Genomic DNA, 18240 nt, shown 5'->3' on the forward strand with positions numbered 1-18240 from the left:
CAAAAAATAGAAATGGAGGGAAAAGTTCCAAACTCATTTTAGGAGGCCACCATTACCTTGATCCCAAAACCAGACAAAGACCCCATCAAAAAGGAGAATTACAGACCAATATCCTTGATGAACATGGATGCAAAAATTCTCACCAAAATACTAGCCAATAGGATCCAACAGTACATTAAAAGGATTATTCACCATGACCAAGTGGGATTTATCCCTGGGTGCAAGGTTGGTTCAACATCCACAAATCAATCAATGTGATACAATATATTAACAAAAGAAAGAACAAGAATCATATGATCCTCTCAATAGATGCAGAAAAAGCATTTGACAAAGTACAGCATCCTTTCTTGATCAAAACTCTTCAGAGTATAGGGATAGAGGGTACATACCGCAATATCATAAATGCCATCTATGAAAAACCTACAGCAAATATCAGTCTCAATGGGGAAAAGCTGAGAGCTTTCCCCCTAAGGTCAGGAATGCGGCAGGGATGTCCACTCTCACCACTGCTATTCAACATAGTATTAGAAGTCCTAGCCACAGCAATCAGACAACAAAAAGAAATCAAAGGCATCCAAATCAGCAAAAAGGAAGTCAGACTCTCACTCTTTGTAGATGATATGATACTTTATGTGGAAAACCCAAAAGACTCCACCCCAAAACTGCTAGAACTCATACAGGAATTCAGTAAAGTAGCAGGATATAAAATCAATGCACAGAAATCAGTGGCATTCCTATACACTAACAACAAGACAGAAGAGAGAGAAATTAAGGAGTCGATCTCATTTACAATTGCACCCAAAACCATAAGATACCTAGACATAAATCTAACCAAAGAGGCAAAGGATCTGTACTCAGAAAACTATAAAATACTTATGAAAGAAATTGAGGAAGACACAAAAAATGGAAAAACGTTCCATGCTCATGGATTGGAAGAACAAACATTGCGAAGATGTCAATGCTACCTAGAGTTCAGGGTTTTTTAAAGTTCCCAGAAAACTTCTGGGATCCTGGAAAGGCTCTGGAATAATTATACTAGAAGTCCACAGTGAGTGGTAGCCATTAGGAGACTTAAGAGGAAGGACTTCCAACATCTGTAATGTGTGGTATCCATCACGGGGATTACAAAGGTAAGTCCACAGCATAAACCACTGGAGGGCTTGAGGAAATAAATTAAGACAAGAAATTCAGAATGTCTGACCAATGGCACATGAAAATCTAAGTAGAATCAAGTCACACTTTTACAAGCCATCAGGTCGTCCATACTATAAAGAAAACTTCTCATGAAAAGAACAATAGATCTATTGCTAATGGAAGCCACAGCCATAACGTTTGTGGGCATGAATCAAGCATTAAAAGCTGTTAGAGCACAAGCCACCTAATCCTGGAGTTTTATGGTAGGATGAGTTGATTGCAGAAAAGGTTAAATTGATACTGTCATCTCTCAACCTCAAGAAGATTTCCATGCAACAAGGCACACCATAAAGCACCACAAAATCCCCAACTCAGTGGTGCATTCCTCTTAGGCATTAATTTGGCAGTAAGAGACCCAAGGCCTAGCTAAAAGAAGCAATCTTCAAGTTTCAAAGAATTGAGCCTTCCTCCTTCCAGCATACCTCTTTATATGTCTAAGAACGGTTTCCCTGGAAGCTGTAAATACTGACAAAAACAGTAAAATCTTACTAAGACAATCTAGAATTACCATGGCCATTTTGGGAAATATTCCAATTAGCCAAAATCATTCTTTAGAGAAATACACTCAAAAGCAACTGTTCCCAAATCAAACAAATAGAATGGGATACCTATTTTAATTGCTATGCAGAAGCCTGCAAAAGGCTTCAAGATTCTAAGAGAGCTTCATTAAGAGATATATTGCGAAAGGCTAATGAAAAGTTAAAGCCGCAAGAGGCACCCAACACAAATGACTGTAAGACTGATGTGACTCCTCCTCCTCTCTAGCCTCCTTTACCTGAGTATTCACAGTTTATTAAAACTCTACTTGAATTTCCGTTCCATTCTGCAGAGACTACAAGACCATAAACAAAAGTCCACCAAGTTAGTAGCCTTAAAACTGCAGAAGCTCTAGGACCAGAAACCTAAACCAACACCCGCACCTCCTACTTTGCACCCTGCTAGGGGTCCATCATCAAAACACTGGCCCAGAAGTTGGGGTCTCATTTGTAATCAAGTGGGACAATGGAAAAAAGATTGTCCTCAAAAGTTTTATACAAATCCTTCCATACCAACTTGAATGCTCCCATATCTCAAAGAAGGGCCCCATGGCCTCCTCCTTGTAGGGCTGACGAGACACTGAGGGATTCTCTGGTAAACTGCCATGAACTATTCCCTTAAACAGCAGAGGGGAAACTAAAATTAAAATTAATGGAGAACCTTGCCAAATTCTGGGAGATACTGGAGCTACACACTCTACCTTAAACCTCACTCTCCCTGGAGCCTACAGCATCGATCCTGGGAAAACTGACGGAAGCCTGTGAAGGGTAACAATTCTTACCAGAGTCAGCTCCCTTGGATCTCAGTTGTTCCCCGTAGAGAAAGTAAAATGTCACATTGTTCCTTATTGGTTATCCGCCTTTTTCTCTCCTAGGGACAGCCATGCCTTCTTGTTTTTCATCCTGAAACATGGTTTGGCTTTCTGTCAGGAGCATGTAGGTTATTGATTCTCTTGTATGGAGGCAGCTCAACCATCAGGTTCAGGTCCAAAATGTGTCTGGACAGAAATGTGAGCTGCACCCCGTTTGTGGCTAGGGTCTGTCAAATGGCAAAACGAACACAACTTACTAATGAGTTTCCCTTTACTCAAGGGAAAAGAATCCATGGATTGGAGGAGTATGGCACTTCACAGGCAGCAGGACACTGTTCCTGAGAGATTTTGTTCGAGTAAATTTTACAGGACCTTAGAAAAGGCAACAAGAAAAAAGGCATGATTGGCTAGCAGGTCAGGGATTTCCATTTAAGGCTAAGCAGGCTCTATTCCCTAGGTTAAGGTAAATTAGCTAAAGCTGAGTTAGAGGATTATGATGAGTGTTAGGATTCCTTGACAGGTGTTTCCCATAAATGCAGGCTGACTTGGGTTTAGATTTGTGGTGTGGGGCAGGGCTACTGGCATGTCCTCCATTTTGTGGATCCTGATATACAAATTAACTTTATCAGGTCCTGCTGATTGTTGCTAGCTCTCAGGGGAATTGTCTAAGACTTTCTTTTGGTTCTTTTTGGGAGTAGCTCTGGATCTTTGGAAGGTAGTATCCTTTGTATCCTTTTGGGGGGATGTCTCTTGCATCCAAGTGGTCATTCAAAACTGCCAGGAATATTTACTGTTTGTTCTAGCTGAAACCTAACAAGATATTTGAGAGGATTTTTTAAGGAACTCAATGGTCAAAATTTGACCAAATTGGAAGCTGATATTCAGAGTCTTAAGGATTTTTTTTTTTTAGGCCTTCTCTCCTTAGCTGAATGAAACAATTTACCCAGAGGGAAATAAAAACATTCCAAACACAAACAGCTCTAGATCTAGAACATAGGAATCTTTTGATTTCTATCATAGTTGAAGATCTTCTCTCTGATATAAAGAAACAAATTGAAGATAATATAGTGGGATGACTGGCTCAGTCCCTTCATAGCATTCAGGTTGTGACCCAATTCTTTGAGGAATTAAAAACAACTGTCCTCCAAACTGAGCCTTCACAAGAAAAGCCCACCTAATCCTTTTTACCAATTCCAGAATCTTACCTATTCATTTCAAAAGGCTAATAGCTGTTGTAAAAATTTTGGATTTAGGAAATAATAGACCTTCTTGGAGGAAATTGCCTTGTTTCTCTGTGCCCTTAAGATGTGAATGTTCTACTTAGTCTTCTCTAGAAACTGAGGGCCATCTCGTCAGAATATGAATTTCAGGGAGGTTTCCTGTCAGAAGGAAACAAAGGGAGGAAAGACCTATTTGGAAACTAGGTGAATGAAAAAATCTTAAAAGTCTTCTCCACAGGGGCGCCTGGGTGGCTCAGATGGTTAAGCGTCTGCCTTCGGTTCAGGTCATGATCCCAGGGTCCTGGGATCGAGTCCCACATCGGGCTCCCTGCTCCTTGGGAGCCTGCTTCTCCCTCTGCTTCTCTCTCTCTCTCTCCCTCTGTCTCTCATGAATAAATAAATAAAATCTTTAAAAAAAAAAAAAAGTCTTCTCCACAAATACTGGTAAAAAGTTTAAGTCATCTGAGTAGGTAACCTTAACTTATTCCATCTGCCAGAAATCACCAACTGCCAGGAACTACCCACTACCCACTGAATATATATCAAAAATAAACATGCAAAATGCTAAACAAAGCTTGCTTCATGGCTGAGTCAATGTGTACAATTACTTTGAGCAGGATGGTGTTTCCCTCAATTTTGTCTGCTATGCATTTGATTCTATTACATCTGTACAGTTTTTTTTCCAGTAGATACCATAACTTCCTAAAACACTCATATATTTCCAAAATGTCTTTACTACATATTTTACCATTAAGTAAAAATTTGCATCTCATCAAAATTCCTGACCCCCATTCCATCAGCTTGGTAATGACAATGCTTAATCATTCTAGAAACTCAACTGTAAAAGGATGTATTTTGATGATACTAAAAATCTTTCTTGTTGGTATCATTTGATTTTCACATTAGCCACTTTCAGTCAAAAGTATATATATCCAGGTTAGAACTATTAGCTCTTTAGTGATTTAATTTATGATATTGTAACTCACTACAGTGCATGTACACATTATTTTTAAAATATTTCATTTATTGTGAAGACTGAATCTCTTGATATGAAAAATATCTCCTTTAATGTTAGCCAAAAGGTGTACCATTATTATTATTATTATTATTGTTATTATCATCTAGTACCAGATCACTATGGTACTAGTATATGACTCTCTGGAAGACTGATTATTATTATGGTCATATAAGATAGACATGGTTATTGCATTGTGGGGAGCAGAAGGCTAGCCGAAGACAAAGCATAAGCTGACACCCTGCAGCCTCCCTCTACCCGCACCCCCCTGCCCCACTCCTGGGTGGGATATGTGTGATGTTCTTCCAGGAAGCTCCCAACTGTCTTAATGTTATTGCTTTACTAGAGGGAAAAACAACCTTAATTTGACAATGGTGAGGCCTCTTATAAGTCCTCTTTAGCATATGAAAGTTCTTTTGAAAACCTTTTTCCCTAGCCCCAACTCCCAAGTATATCATCAGCCACCCTTCACAAGCCCAGTACAGCAGCTCTTTCTACCCAAGGGTCCTGTCCCCATGCTTTAAAAAAACCACCTTTCTGCACATAGATGTCTCAGGAATTCTTTCATGGCCGTGGGCTCTGGACCCCACCCCACCAAATCTCACTGATATTCCAAAACCACATCAATATAATAGAAGGAGATGATTGAGAATCCTTAGGGAAAGCATTCTAAGAGATCAGGGAGAAAAATTAATCAAGGGAATCTAAAAAAACATTAAACAACTTTATATTGACTCTACTGTTAGTATCCAAGATAAATAAAAGAAACAAAAATCTGGTCTGCAAATAGCTTTTAAAGTCCTGTTCAATAGCAAAACATCAATTTAGCTTTGAAATGGTCTTTTTCCCCACTTACTCCTAAGAATGAAGAGATGATAGGGATTGATTACAGTGCCTAATGACAGCAAGTGGACACCATCTTTTCTAAAAATATTTAAAAGCTGCAATTTTGCCTCTCATCCTTGATCTTCACAGCAACTCAATCTGGCAGCAACAGGAATCCCATTCTTAAAATAATAGCTAGGTCCTCAAGCAAGTCAAGCAATGTTTGTAAATATCCATTTCAAGGGTTCTCCCAAACTAACCAAACAAGAAAAGAAAAAATAAATTCACTTTTAGCTTAAAGCAAAAATACCAGACCCAAATGTGAAATGCATAATGGGGTGTGTGTGTGAGATGTTTTGCTTGAATAGATTTGCCCAAGAGCTAGATATCACTGACCAAGATGAAACTAGTACAACTTTGTTAAATTCTTTGTATCTCATATCTATATAATTAAAATTTCAACAAAAGGCTCTTATAAAACTCCCTACATCATATGTTGAAGTATGTAAATGACATTTTATTTTTTAAAAATTAAGTTTATTTTTAAGATTGGCATTTTTGGCTTCTTGTTAACCAAAGCAGTGTATTGTAGGTCATTTGGAAACTAAAAAACCATAAAGACTTCATTCCTTTTGATGGCTGTATAATATTCCATTATATATATATATAAAATCACCTCTTCTTTATCCATTCATCTGTCAGTGGACATCTTGGCTCTTTCCGTAGTTTGGCTATTGTGGACATTGCTGCTATAAACATCGGGGTACATGTACCCCTTCAGATCCCCACATTTGTATCTTTGGGGTAAATACCCAGCAGTGCAATTGCTGGGTCGCATGGCAACTCTGTTTTCAACTTTTTGAGGAACCTCCATACTGTTTTCCAGAGTGGCTGCACAAGCCTGCACTCCCACCGACAGTGTAGGGGGTTCCCCTTTCTCCACATCCCCGCCAACATCTGTCGTTTCCTGACTTGTTAATTTTAGCCATTCTGACTGGTGTGAGCTGGTATCTCACTGAGGTTTTGATTTGGATTTCCCTGATGCCAAGATATGTTGAGCACTTTTTCATGTGTCTGTTGGCCATTTGGATGGCTTCTTTGGAAAAATGTCTGTTCATGTCTTCTGCCCATTTCTTGATTGGATTATTTGTTCTTTGGGTGTTGAGTTTGACAAGTTCTTTATAGATTTTGGATACTAGCCTTTTATCTGATATGTCATTTGCAAATATCTTCTCCCATTCTGTCGGTTGTTTTTTGGTTTTGTGGACTGTTTCTCTTGCTGTGCAAAAGCTTTTTATCCTGATGAAGTCCCAATAGTTCATTTTTGCCCTTGCTTCCCTTGCCTTGGGCAATGTTTCTAGGAAGAAGTTGCTGCACCTGAGGTCAAAGAGGTTGCTGCCTGTGTTCTCCTTTAGGATTTTGATGGACCCCTGTCTCACGTTTAGGTCTTTCAACCATTTGGAGTCTATTTTTGTGTGTGGTGTAAGGAAATGGTCCAGTTTCATTCTTCGGCATGTGGCTGTGCAATTTTCCCAACACCATTTGTTGAAGAGACTGTCTTTTTTCCATTGGACATTCTTTCCTGCTTTGTCAAAGATTAGTTGACCATAGAGTTGAGGGTCCATTTCTAGGCTCTCTATTCTGTTCCATTGATCTATGTGTCTATTTCTGTGCCGTACCATATTGTCTTGATGATTCCAGCTATGTAATAGTGCTTAAAGTCCAGAATTTTGATGCCACCAGCTTTGCTTTTCTTTTTCAACATTCCTCTGGCTATTCGGGGTCTTTTCTGGTTCCATACAAATTTTAGGATTATTTGTTCCATTTCTTTGAAAAAAGGGGATGGCATTTTGATGGGGATTGCATTGAATGTGTAGATTGCTCTAGGTAGCATTGACATCTTCACAATGTTTGTTCTTCCAATCCATGAGCATGGAACGTTTTTCCATTTCTTTGTGTCTTCCTCAATTTCTTTTATGAGTATTTTCTAGTTATCTGAGTACAGATCCTTTGCCTCTTTGGTTAGATTTATGTCTAGGTATCTTATGGTTTTGGGTGCAATTGTAAATGGGATTGACCCCTTAATTTCTCTTTCAGGAACTGGAGGGTATTATGCTGAGTGAAATAAGCCAATCAGAGAAAGACATGTATCATATGATATGAAGAATTCTTAATCTCAGGAAACAAACTGAGAGTTGCTGGAGTGGTGGGGGTGGGACGCATGGGGTGGCTTGGTGATAGACATTGGGGAGGGTATGTGCTATGGTGAGTGCTGTGAATTGTGTAAGACTGTTGAATCACAGACCTGTCTCTGAAACAAATAATACATTATATGTTAAAAAAAAAAAAAGAAGAAGAAGATAGCAGGAAGGGAAAATGAAGTGGGGGATTGGAGGGAGAGATGAACCATGAGAGACTGTGGACTCTGAGAAACAAACTGAGGGTTCTAGAGGGGAGGGTGGTGGGGGGAGTGGGTTAGCCTGGTGATGGGTATTAAAGAGGGCACATTCTGCGTGGAGCACTGGGTGTTATGCACAAACAATGAATCATGGAACACTACATCAAAAACTAATATGTAATGTATTGTGATTAACATAACATAATAAAAATTAAAAAAAAGAAAAAGAAATTAAAAAAACATAAAGACTAAAAATAATTTGAAAGTTACCTGTGGATTTCAATCATTTTACAAAGTATTAACATACTATTAATACACAATGGGATATCAAACAGTAACCTGACATTTTTTCTTAAAATAAAATGCAAGTTTTTTCCATGTTATTAGGTCTCCAGGAAGCTGTTATTCCAGCATGTTGTATTGTAATGTTTATAAATTTTCCTCTATTTTTGGACTTCAAGTTCTTCCTCTAATATTTGCTATAATAAACAATGCCCCTACAGATGCTTAAAATTATTTTTCAAAACAAATTATGCTACATACATTTTAAACCAGGAATGATAATGCTATAGTTTAAAACTTCATTTTTTCATTATTTTGCTTAAAATGTTATATTAAAATCCATAGTATAATTTGTAATTTATCAGTTTATCTGCACATTGCTCCTGGATTTTAAAAAATGTATTTCAATCCCATATTATTTGATACATACAAATTCAAAATGTTCTCTTTGCTTTGTAAATGCATTCTTACCAATATAAAATAACTCCTTTTCCCATTTAATGCTTTGGATCTCAATTCTTTTTATATGATAGCAATATGGCAATCTCTTCTTTCTTTTTGTTTACTTTGTGCCATTATGTATTTTATCCTTCCTTTATTGCCAGCCCTTTATTCCATTTTGTTTGATAAGTATTCTTTAAAATAAATGAGTTTAACCCATATTTATTCATTTTTATTACATGAATGGACCTACTTGATGTATGGCTTTTTGTTGTTGTTGTTGTTTAGAGAGAGAGAGAGCTTGCACATGAGCAGGAAGGGAAGACAGAATCTTCAGGCTCCACATCCCAGCCTGACACGGGGCTCAGTCTCAGGACCCTGAGATCATGACCTGAGCTGAAATCAAGTCTGATGCTTAACTGACTGAGCCGCCTAGGCACTCCCATGTATAGTTTTTTTTTTTAAGGTAATTTTTTTTTAAAGATTTTATTTATTTATTTGACAGAGAGCGAGAGCAGGAACACAAGCAGGGGGAGTGGGAGAGGGAGAAGCAGGCTTCGCGCTGAGCAGGGAGCCAGCTGTGGAGCTCAATCCCAGGACCCTGGGATCATGACCTGAGTCAAAGGCAGACGCCCAACGACTGAGCCACCCAGGCGCTCCCATGTATGGTTTTTGATAGTGTATTTTAAGCTACTCTTTCTTTTTCCTCCTGTTCCTCTCCCTTTTCTCTTTCCCCTTCTGTACCTCCTCTTCCCTTCTTTTTTTTAAAGATTTTATGTATTTGAGAGAGAATGAGAGACAGAGAGCACAAGAGGGAAGAGGGTCAGAGGGAGAAGCAGACCCCCCCACTGAGCCGGGAGCCCGACGCGGGACTCGATTCCGGGACTCCAGGATCATGACCTGAGCCGAAGGCAGTCGCCCAACTGACTGGGCCACCCAGGCGCCCTCCCTCTTTTCTTCTTTCCTGTTGTCCTCTTTTTCCTCCTCCTCCTCTTCCTTTTTTATTTCTTTTATACTTCTTCTACCTTTTGTCTTTTCCTATGTGCTCCAGGACATCATGCTCACAAGAAACGCTTTTTTTTTTTTTTTTTAGAAACTCTTGATCATTGTTATTGTTTATGTCCGGAAACAATTTTGGCTCCAAATAGAATAAACGTGAGAGAAAAAAGAATTTCTTTTTACAACCTCTTAATTGCTTTCTGAATGTGTGAACAGACAACCCCGTATCTCCATTCTGACATGTGTTCTCTCTCTACATGATTAAGTCCACTCCTGTGACCTGGAGTGGGGGGAAATAGTACTAAGAAAACTCTGATGGTTGTTTCCAGCATCCACACTGTCTCAGAAATACATATATCATATATATATGTATGGTCTTAGCACTTCCCAATCTACTATAACTATTCATAGATGAATAGTATTTCTCCTCAAGCCAATAAGAATGCACCAGTTTTAAAGTTAACAGGTTTGGAGATTTAGAATTGTAAACGTAGAGGGAGTTCAGAAAAAAAAAAAAACACAACTAAATGACATGGTAGAATTAGATATTAACAACCGTTAAACAATCATTTCTGCAACAGGTTCCTTAGTTTCTCATGTGCTGTATAATGAGATGATCTTGTAATCTTCCTTATAAAAGAAAAATGGTGCTATCCATTTTATACATAACGGCTACTTTCTCTACTTATTAGCACTCTATGTATTTAGAAATATATTCACAATCAAACTACTTGTTAGAATCAGTCAGTAGATTCTTCTACTACCCAATAACAAGAGCAGGAGATGAAATACATTTGTTCTCTGTCATTTTAAAAAAAATTAGCTCGCTGCTCACCTGAAAATTATAGTTATGTTTTCTGGGATCCAGTGCATTACTAAATGGAACTTAATTTGCTTTGACCTAAAAAAGTACAGAAAAATGAAAACTTGCTCACTAGAATAAATATCTCAAGTTCTAGTACTGCCTGAAGAATAATATAAAGGTACTGACTTTTTTTTTAGATTTTATTCATTTATTTGAGAGAAAGCATGAGAGAGAAGAGGGTCAGAGGGAAAAGCAGACCCTCTGCTGAGCAGGGACCCCCCCCCCCCCGATGTGGGACTCGATCCCTGGACTCCAGGATCATGACCTCAGCCAAAAGCAGTCGCTTAACCAACTGAGTCACCCAGGAGCCCCAGACACTGACATTTGAATTAAGGCTCGGGGCTCCTGGATGGCTCAGTCAATTAAACATCCAACTCTTGATTTTTGCTCAGGTAATGATCTCAGGGTCATGAGCTAGAGCCCTACTTCAGGCTCCACACTCAGTGTGGAGTCTGCTTGAGATTCTCTCTCTCTCCCTCTGCCCCTGCCTAAATAAAATAAAAAATAAAATGAATTAAGGCTAGAAAATCGAATAAAGACTATCATTGACTCACGAAAGATTATAATCATAATATAGTTGCATTGTAAAGCAACTTGCTGGGTAAAGATAAAAAATGAAATGTAAAATTAATGCCACAAAAAAGACCTGAAGCTTATTTCAGAGTATAGATTTTTTTAATTCAAAAAAAATACATTGAAATATCAGCTTTGATATTTTTATCTATGTGACACTGGATGATTTACCATTTTTCCTCACCTATAAGAGGGTATGTTAAAAATAATTTGAAGATAATGGTCTTGTTAAATGAAATAATGTGGATTGGCAAGCATGTAGTAAGTCCTCAATGACTATCACATGTGAAATTATTTTTGCTTTTAAATCAAAACAAAATTAGATTTCTTGAAACTGTGAGCCCCTCTGGTGAATTTGAAACATTTTCATTTTCAGTAATGTTTTGATATGAAGTACTTTAGAATATATTTATTTTCACTATATTCATACTAGATTAATAAATTAGATATATAATCATTTATTTAAACAGAGTTAAGTGTGATGGTTTAAAAATATTATTATTTTTAAAGATGAAATTTGAGGGGCGCCTGGGTGGCTCAGTTGGTTAAGCAACTGCCTTCAGCTCAGGTCATGATCCTGGAGTCCCGGGATCGAGTCCCGCATCGGGCTCCCTGCTCGGCGAGGGGCCTGCTTCTCCCTCTAACCCTCCCCACTCTCATGTACTCTCTCTCTCTCTCTCATTCTCACTTTCTCAAAATAAATAAATAAATCTTTAAAAAAAAAGATGGAATTTGATGGTTGTCATGTTTAAAACAAAGTATAAGAATTTAACTGTGATACACCTTATTTAAATCTTTTACCTCTTATATTTAAAGTAACTATAATTTATCCTATATAAAATGAAATCACTTGCTGCACTACATAGCTAATTTTGTTCACTTTTGGCACCATATTGCACTTTAATTAAGAACATTTCCAGAGAATCACAACACCAAAATTTTGCTTTTCTAATTAAAAGAAAAAGCATGTAAGCTGTTTTATTAGAAATGTGGGTGATACTCTTAAGAGCAGATAGTGATTTTGGAAAGTGAATTTAGAATAGGGTGAACTTTAGTGCAGAGTACGCAATATGAAACAGTACACACTAATCAATTAAAATGGACAGATTATCTTATGATTGTTAAATATTTTTACATAGATAATGTAAGGTAAAGTTTTACTTGTGTTACATATTCTAAAACCCCACATCTCAAAATTGGAGACTGTATGTTTTACCAAAAATGGGAATTATATCATATAATAGAAAGATAACTAAATATTTGCACATGTGCCCATGAGGTTGGGGGGCAGAGAGAAGAATGTACATGTAAATATACATTCATGAGAGTATAGATGAGAAATTACTACGGCATTATTTTTTAAAGGAATGAACAGCAAAAAACTGAAATTAGCAATATAATAGGTTAGGTAGGTTATGATACATTTACACAAAGAATTATTATGCAGTCAATAAATACATCCAAGTTATATTATTAAGAGGGGGGAAAACAAGATGTGGAATCATTTGTATTATATATTGGTATTTTTAATATCCACATAAAATGTTAGAATCCTTTCAGGATCTGAGTAGGCAGTTTTGAGGGTCACTTGGTAAGCCAGACATGCATACTCTCTACAAGAATAAGTGAATAAGTGTTTCTATTTTAGGCTGTAGCAACTATTACAGTAAAGGCATATATAAATGCTTGATTTCTTCTTGGAGCATAGGATATATAAGAAACCATTAACAGTGAAAAGTTGGAAGTAAGGTTGTAATATTTGTTATTAGCATTTTAATTTTTTAAAAGTTCCTTAACTATTAGTAGACGATTTAGTTTTTTAAATGATGGATCTTATGAATACAATATTTATGTGCATCATTAATTCATACGTTTTAGTCTCTCCTAGAGAGACATTTTAATATAAGCTTGAATGTATCAAGCTTTTTTAAAAAGGCTAATATCAATCAAGAATTAAAAGTTTCTCTTTTAGCAACTTTAAAATATATAATGCAGCATTATTAGCCACCATTCTGTACATTTCACAATATCAAATCCTTATATTTCACACCTGAAACTAATATGTCATATGTCAGTTACATCTGAATAAAAAATTAAGTTAATTACTACATTTCTTTAAATTATTCTTTGTTATATAAACACAAGGTAATTTTTTCTTATTAGAATTATTTTATCACAAAAAAAGGAAGCAAATATGAGGAAATTATGTAGTTCTAAACTCATAGCTGAACTTTTCTGTAGAAGTCACTATTGCCTGGCATAGAATTATCTCTATCACAGAAAGCATCCATAACCAAATTTAAAGACAGCTTGATGATATCATGATAGGATTTCAAAATACTCTCTAGGACTAATATAATTCTGCAGTAGGAGTGAAAACATGCTAACACAGGAAGATTTATTTCTAAGATTTTTTACTGCATAAGTCAGTGCCAGGTCAACAGGCTTTGGCATGGTGAAGCCCAGACTAACAGATTTACATCAGCTTTTTGTAGGATGTTCAAAAGTTGTTTTCATTCCTACTGGAAAGAGAGCAAAAAATATTATTGTTAATATACATATATATTGTTGTACAGGACTAGACCCAAATTGCTCTAAATAAATAGAAATATCTATACTAATCAAAAACTTTCTACAATATGGACAGAAATTTAATATATGTTAAAATGATTCCTAGAAACTCACTGAAATACATATAGATGCATTTCATAGAAACTTGCATGTTTATAGAAACATACATGTGATAGAATTAGGCGATAGAAACATTATGAGAAATTAAAGTATCGATATATATTAGGTGAATTTATTTATTTGCAAATTGCAAGGCACCAGATGAAGCTGTGGGCATCAGGTAGGTGCTGCGAAAGGGCAGATCACTGGGAGCAATTGCCTATCAGCTAAGACTGTATGCTATCAAGTTCTTATACTGAAGATAGGTGTGTGTGTATGTGTGTGTAGGAAACAGGTAAATAACTATCATGGACAAAGCCTCAAAACTCTAATTTCTTAAAGTCAAAAGTCCATCTCCATAATCACAAGATTGGATTTTACCCATTGTCAATCATTGTAAAGGGTCTGAAATTTTACCCTGCTTCTATGCTACAAGTTGGCCTACCATAGTTGCATGGATATTAGCAGAGGTCTTAAGTTTTCTAGGTCAGAAATAAAGGACTTTATTACTCATGGCACAGCAAGCAATTTGAGCATTATGTGAATGTTTGTTCTCTTTGCTTCTCATATCCCATGAAGGTGATGGAGAGGAAGGCTCAGGAGCATGCTGCACATAAAGTGGGTTTACATTCTAGCCGAAGGGACTTAAACTGAGGAAACACCAATATTTTAAAGGGGACCACTGGTAAATCTGTTCAATCTTTGCCTCAGAGGAAAGACATTATCTTTACTATCTTGGACAGCAAACAATTCTGAATTTTGCCCCAGAGGAGGCACTATCTCTATCTTCCAATGTGGTTTGCTTTACAAACATCCATGAGAAAATGATGCAGAACAGAAGCTCTTACTGCCTGTTTGGAAGACGTGCCAAAAGCGAGAAGCCCTTGGAGAATTTTCCTTGGATAATTTTCTGACAACTATAGATATGTTGGTCTTTTGAAAGAAGTTTTAAATTATTTCAGAATTAAAATAGGAATCCATCTAGACTTAAAGTTAGACTGGTCTGACATTTAATGACTTAGACAATTCTTGATTATCTATACAAAGCAATTGTTTTGATTTGATTTTTGACTTTAGTAAATGTCATTTCTCAAGAATCTGTTGAATTGATGATCCACTAAACAGAATATTATTAGCCTCCACTCAATAAGGATCCAATTCTTAGGCTGATTCTAATAAGTTTATCTTGAGAATTTTTTTTTAATGACACAAATAAGTTGTACAAGTATTGGCTAGCTTTTGCTCCAGTTAAAGTACGGAATTATAATAAATAATAATTTGTAGAATTTTATTGATACCATTCCAATATTTATTCTATCAAGGAAAACAAAAAGCAGAAATGTATTCTAAAATATATGAAAATATTTAAAAGTTTTCTCTTTTAGTCTTTGCCATTCCCTGGGTAGTAGTATTTTGAGGTATGTGAACACTCAGACCATAAATGTCTACCTTTAAATATGTTTGTGATTTTACCCATGTTATAAATGTGAGGTTATAAGATATTACAATATTTAAACAAAATAGAGAAATCACCTAGTAAATATTGAATTTGAAAATGTTAGGGTCTGATATTTCTGACTCTCTCCTTGATTTACTCTCCAGGAAAATCAACATGATAACCTTTGAAAATCAATAGCAAGTATTTGGCTCTTTTTATAAATCTTATATCCTTCTGTCTTCTTCCACCCCTCATTCTCTCATGATAACTGACCAGATTTACATAAACTGGTTGCCAAAATATTCTTTTTTTTTCACCTAATTAAACTTTGTGCTTTCCCAAGAAAATTGGTAGAATGATAATACTGTGGCTTAAAAGGAAGTTCTCAGCAGACAAAATAAGAATAAGGTCTAAAAATGAAGCAGTTGCTTTTCGGATAAGGGTAATCAGATAAGGGGTTGGGGGGTATCAATTAATTTCCAATGGAATATTCCAGAAAATAGACAAGGGGAAGTATATATTATGCAATTTGTGAGTATCTTCTGGTTGAATTTAGATAAACATGTTTCATTTTAAAATGTTATATAAGGATGATATTTATATTATTTCTTTTTGGGGGGGCACCTGGGTGGCTCAGTTGATTAAGCACCTGACTCTTGATTTCAGCTCAGGTCTTGATCTCAGGGTTGTGAGATCCAGCTCTGCACTGAGTGTGGAGCCTGCTTAAGATTCTTTCTCTCCCTCTCCCTCTTCCCCTACACCCCCTAAAAAAAATGAAATACAATATGGTTTCCCTTTTTATATATTTAGAAAAAAAGTGCTTTGCACCTTTCTGAAAATTATGCAGATTAGTGATGGCAAACTATGCAAAAGAATGAGGCTTCAGGAAACTGAGTATAGTCACAGACTTTGTTCTTGAAGTAACCTGTCATCCATATATATTTCAATTTTTCTATAGTCTTTTTGTGTCTAACCATTTTTTTTAAAGATTTTGTTTATTTATTTGAGAGAGAGAATGAGATAGAGAGAGCATGAGAGGGGGGAGGGTCAGAGGGAGAAGCAGACTCCCCGATGAGCAGGGAGCCCGATGTGGGACGCGATTCTGGGACTCCAGGATCATGACCTGAGCCGAAGGCAGTCACTTAATCAACTGAGCCACCCAGGCACCCTAACCATTTTTTTAAAATATTTTATTTATCCATTTGACAGAGAGAGAGAGCACAAGCAGGGGGAGTAGCAGGCAGAGGGAGAAGCAGGCTCCTCACTGAGCAGAGAGCCGGATACAGGGCTCCATCCCAGGACCCTGGGATCATGACCCGAGCCAAAGGCAGACGCTTAACTGACTGAGCCACCCAGGCGCCCCTGTGTCTAACCATTTTTATGCTAGTCTAGTCTTTTCCTCTGTTTCTTCAGACTTCGGAATCATCTGTGGGGCTCTCTGAGTTGTCAATTATGTCCACTCTAATTTCTGGACTTCATCTAAGCATTTTTAAAATGGCTCAACAACTCCTTGCTTGAATTTCAATGATTTCCCCAGAAATGTCCATATCTTTGAGATTTCCTTAAAGACACAGAAGAGGCTTCAAGGTCTGCTATATGGCTCTGAGAGACTAATACCATTTAAAACCATGTAGTCACAGAAAGTGATAATCTTAAACTTCTCTTTATCTCTAAGAAGAAATGAAATGGAATGAAATGAATTACAGACTTTGGGTGCACATGGAACTCAAGGACAGTTTGGCTATTAAAATAGATATGTTAGGATTATCAAGTAACTTACGCAATGAACCTGCAATTTTAAGCTCTGAAAAGTAACAAAAAGCAGTCATAGGCAATAACTCATAAAGAAAAGATTGTAATTTTATTTAAAGATTTATTTATTTATTAGAGAGAGAACACTTGTGAAGGAATTGGGAGAGGGGCAGAGGGAGAGAATCTTTAAGCAGATTCCTTTCTGAGCACAAGTCCGAAGAGGGACTGAATCTCACCACCCATGAGATAATGACCTGAGCCAAACCAAGAGTCTGAGGCTTAAGCAACTGAGCCACCCAGTCACCCTGATTGTAATTTTTATAGTTAAAAGTCTAGGGGCACCTGGGTGGCTTAGTCGGTTAAACATCAACTCTTGGTTTTGGCTCAGATCATGATCTCATGGGTTCTGAGATGGAGCCACCCTGTCTGCAACACCCCCTCCACAGGGATCAGCAGGGAGTCTGTTTAAAGATTCTCTCCCTTGGCCCCTCCCCCCACTCATGCTCTCTCCCCCCTCTAAAAAATAGTCTCTTTGTTCTTTGTGGTAAAAGTTTAATGTTTATAAGGTTATCAGAGAAGTAGGTTTGAAATGTTGTGCATTTCAGTAGCAGAAGAGAGCATAGGCATATAGATTAACTTTCAAGGTAAAATAGTCATATTTTGCGCCTAGCTTTCATATCTAAATGGAAGAGCCATTAATACTCATAGATACCACAAAGCAAATTTTCTTTTTCTTTCTTTCTTCCTTTCCTTTCCTTTCCTTTCCTTTCCTTTCCTTTCCTTTCCTTTCCTTTCCTTTCCTTTCCTTTCCAACAAATTCAAATGTAATCTATCTAAAGCAATATTCTTTTTAACTTTTCTAAAATGCTTATTTATCTTACCAGATTTGAGTACTAGAAGGTAAGGTTTACAGGTCATTTTTTGATTCCTAATACAATAAAATGGAAGTAAATATATTAGAAAATAAGCCACTAAAAACCTAGAAGAATACATAAAAAGAATAATGTGGAGGAGCACCTGGGTGGCTCAGTCAGTTAAGTGTCTGGCTCTTGATTTCAGCTCAGGTCGTGATCTCAGGGTCATATGATTGAGCCCCATGTCAGGCTCCACGCTCAGCACAGAGTGTGCTTGTCCCTCTCCCTCTGCTCCTCCCCCAGCTCTCTCTCTCTCTCCTTCTCCCTCAAATAAATAAATAAAATCTTTAAAAAAAAAAAAGAAGA

The sequence above is a fragment of the Zalophus californianus genome, chromosome 6 (assembly GCF_009762305.2).
Source record: "Zalophus californianus isolate mZalCal1 chromosome 6, mZalCal1.pri.v2, whole genome shotgun sequence".
In the NCBI taxonomy this organism is placed as follows: domain Eukaryota; kingdom Metazoa; phylum Chordata; class Mammalia; order Carnivora; family Otariidae; genus Zalophus; species Zalophus californianus.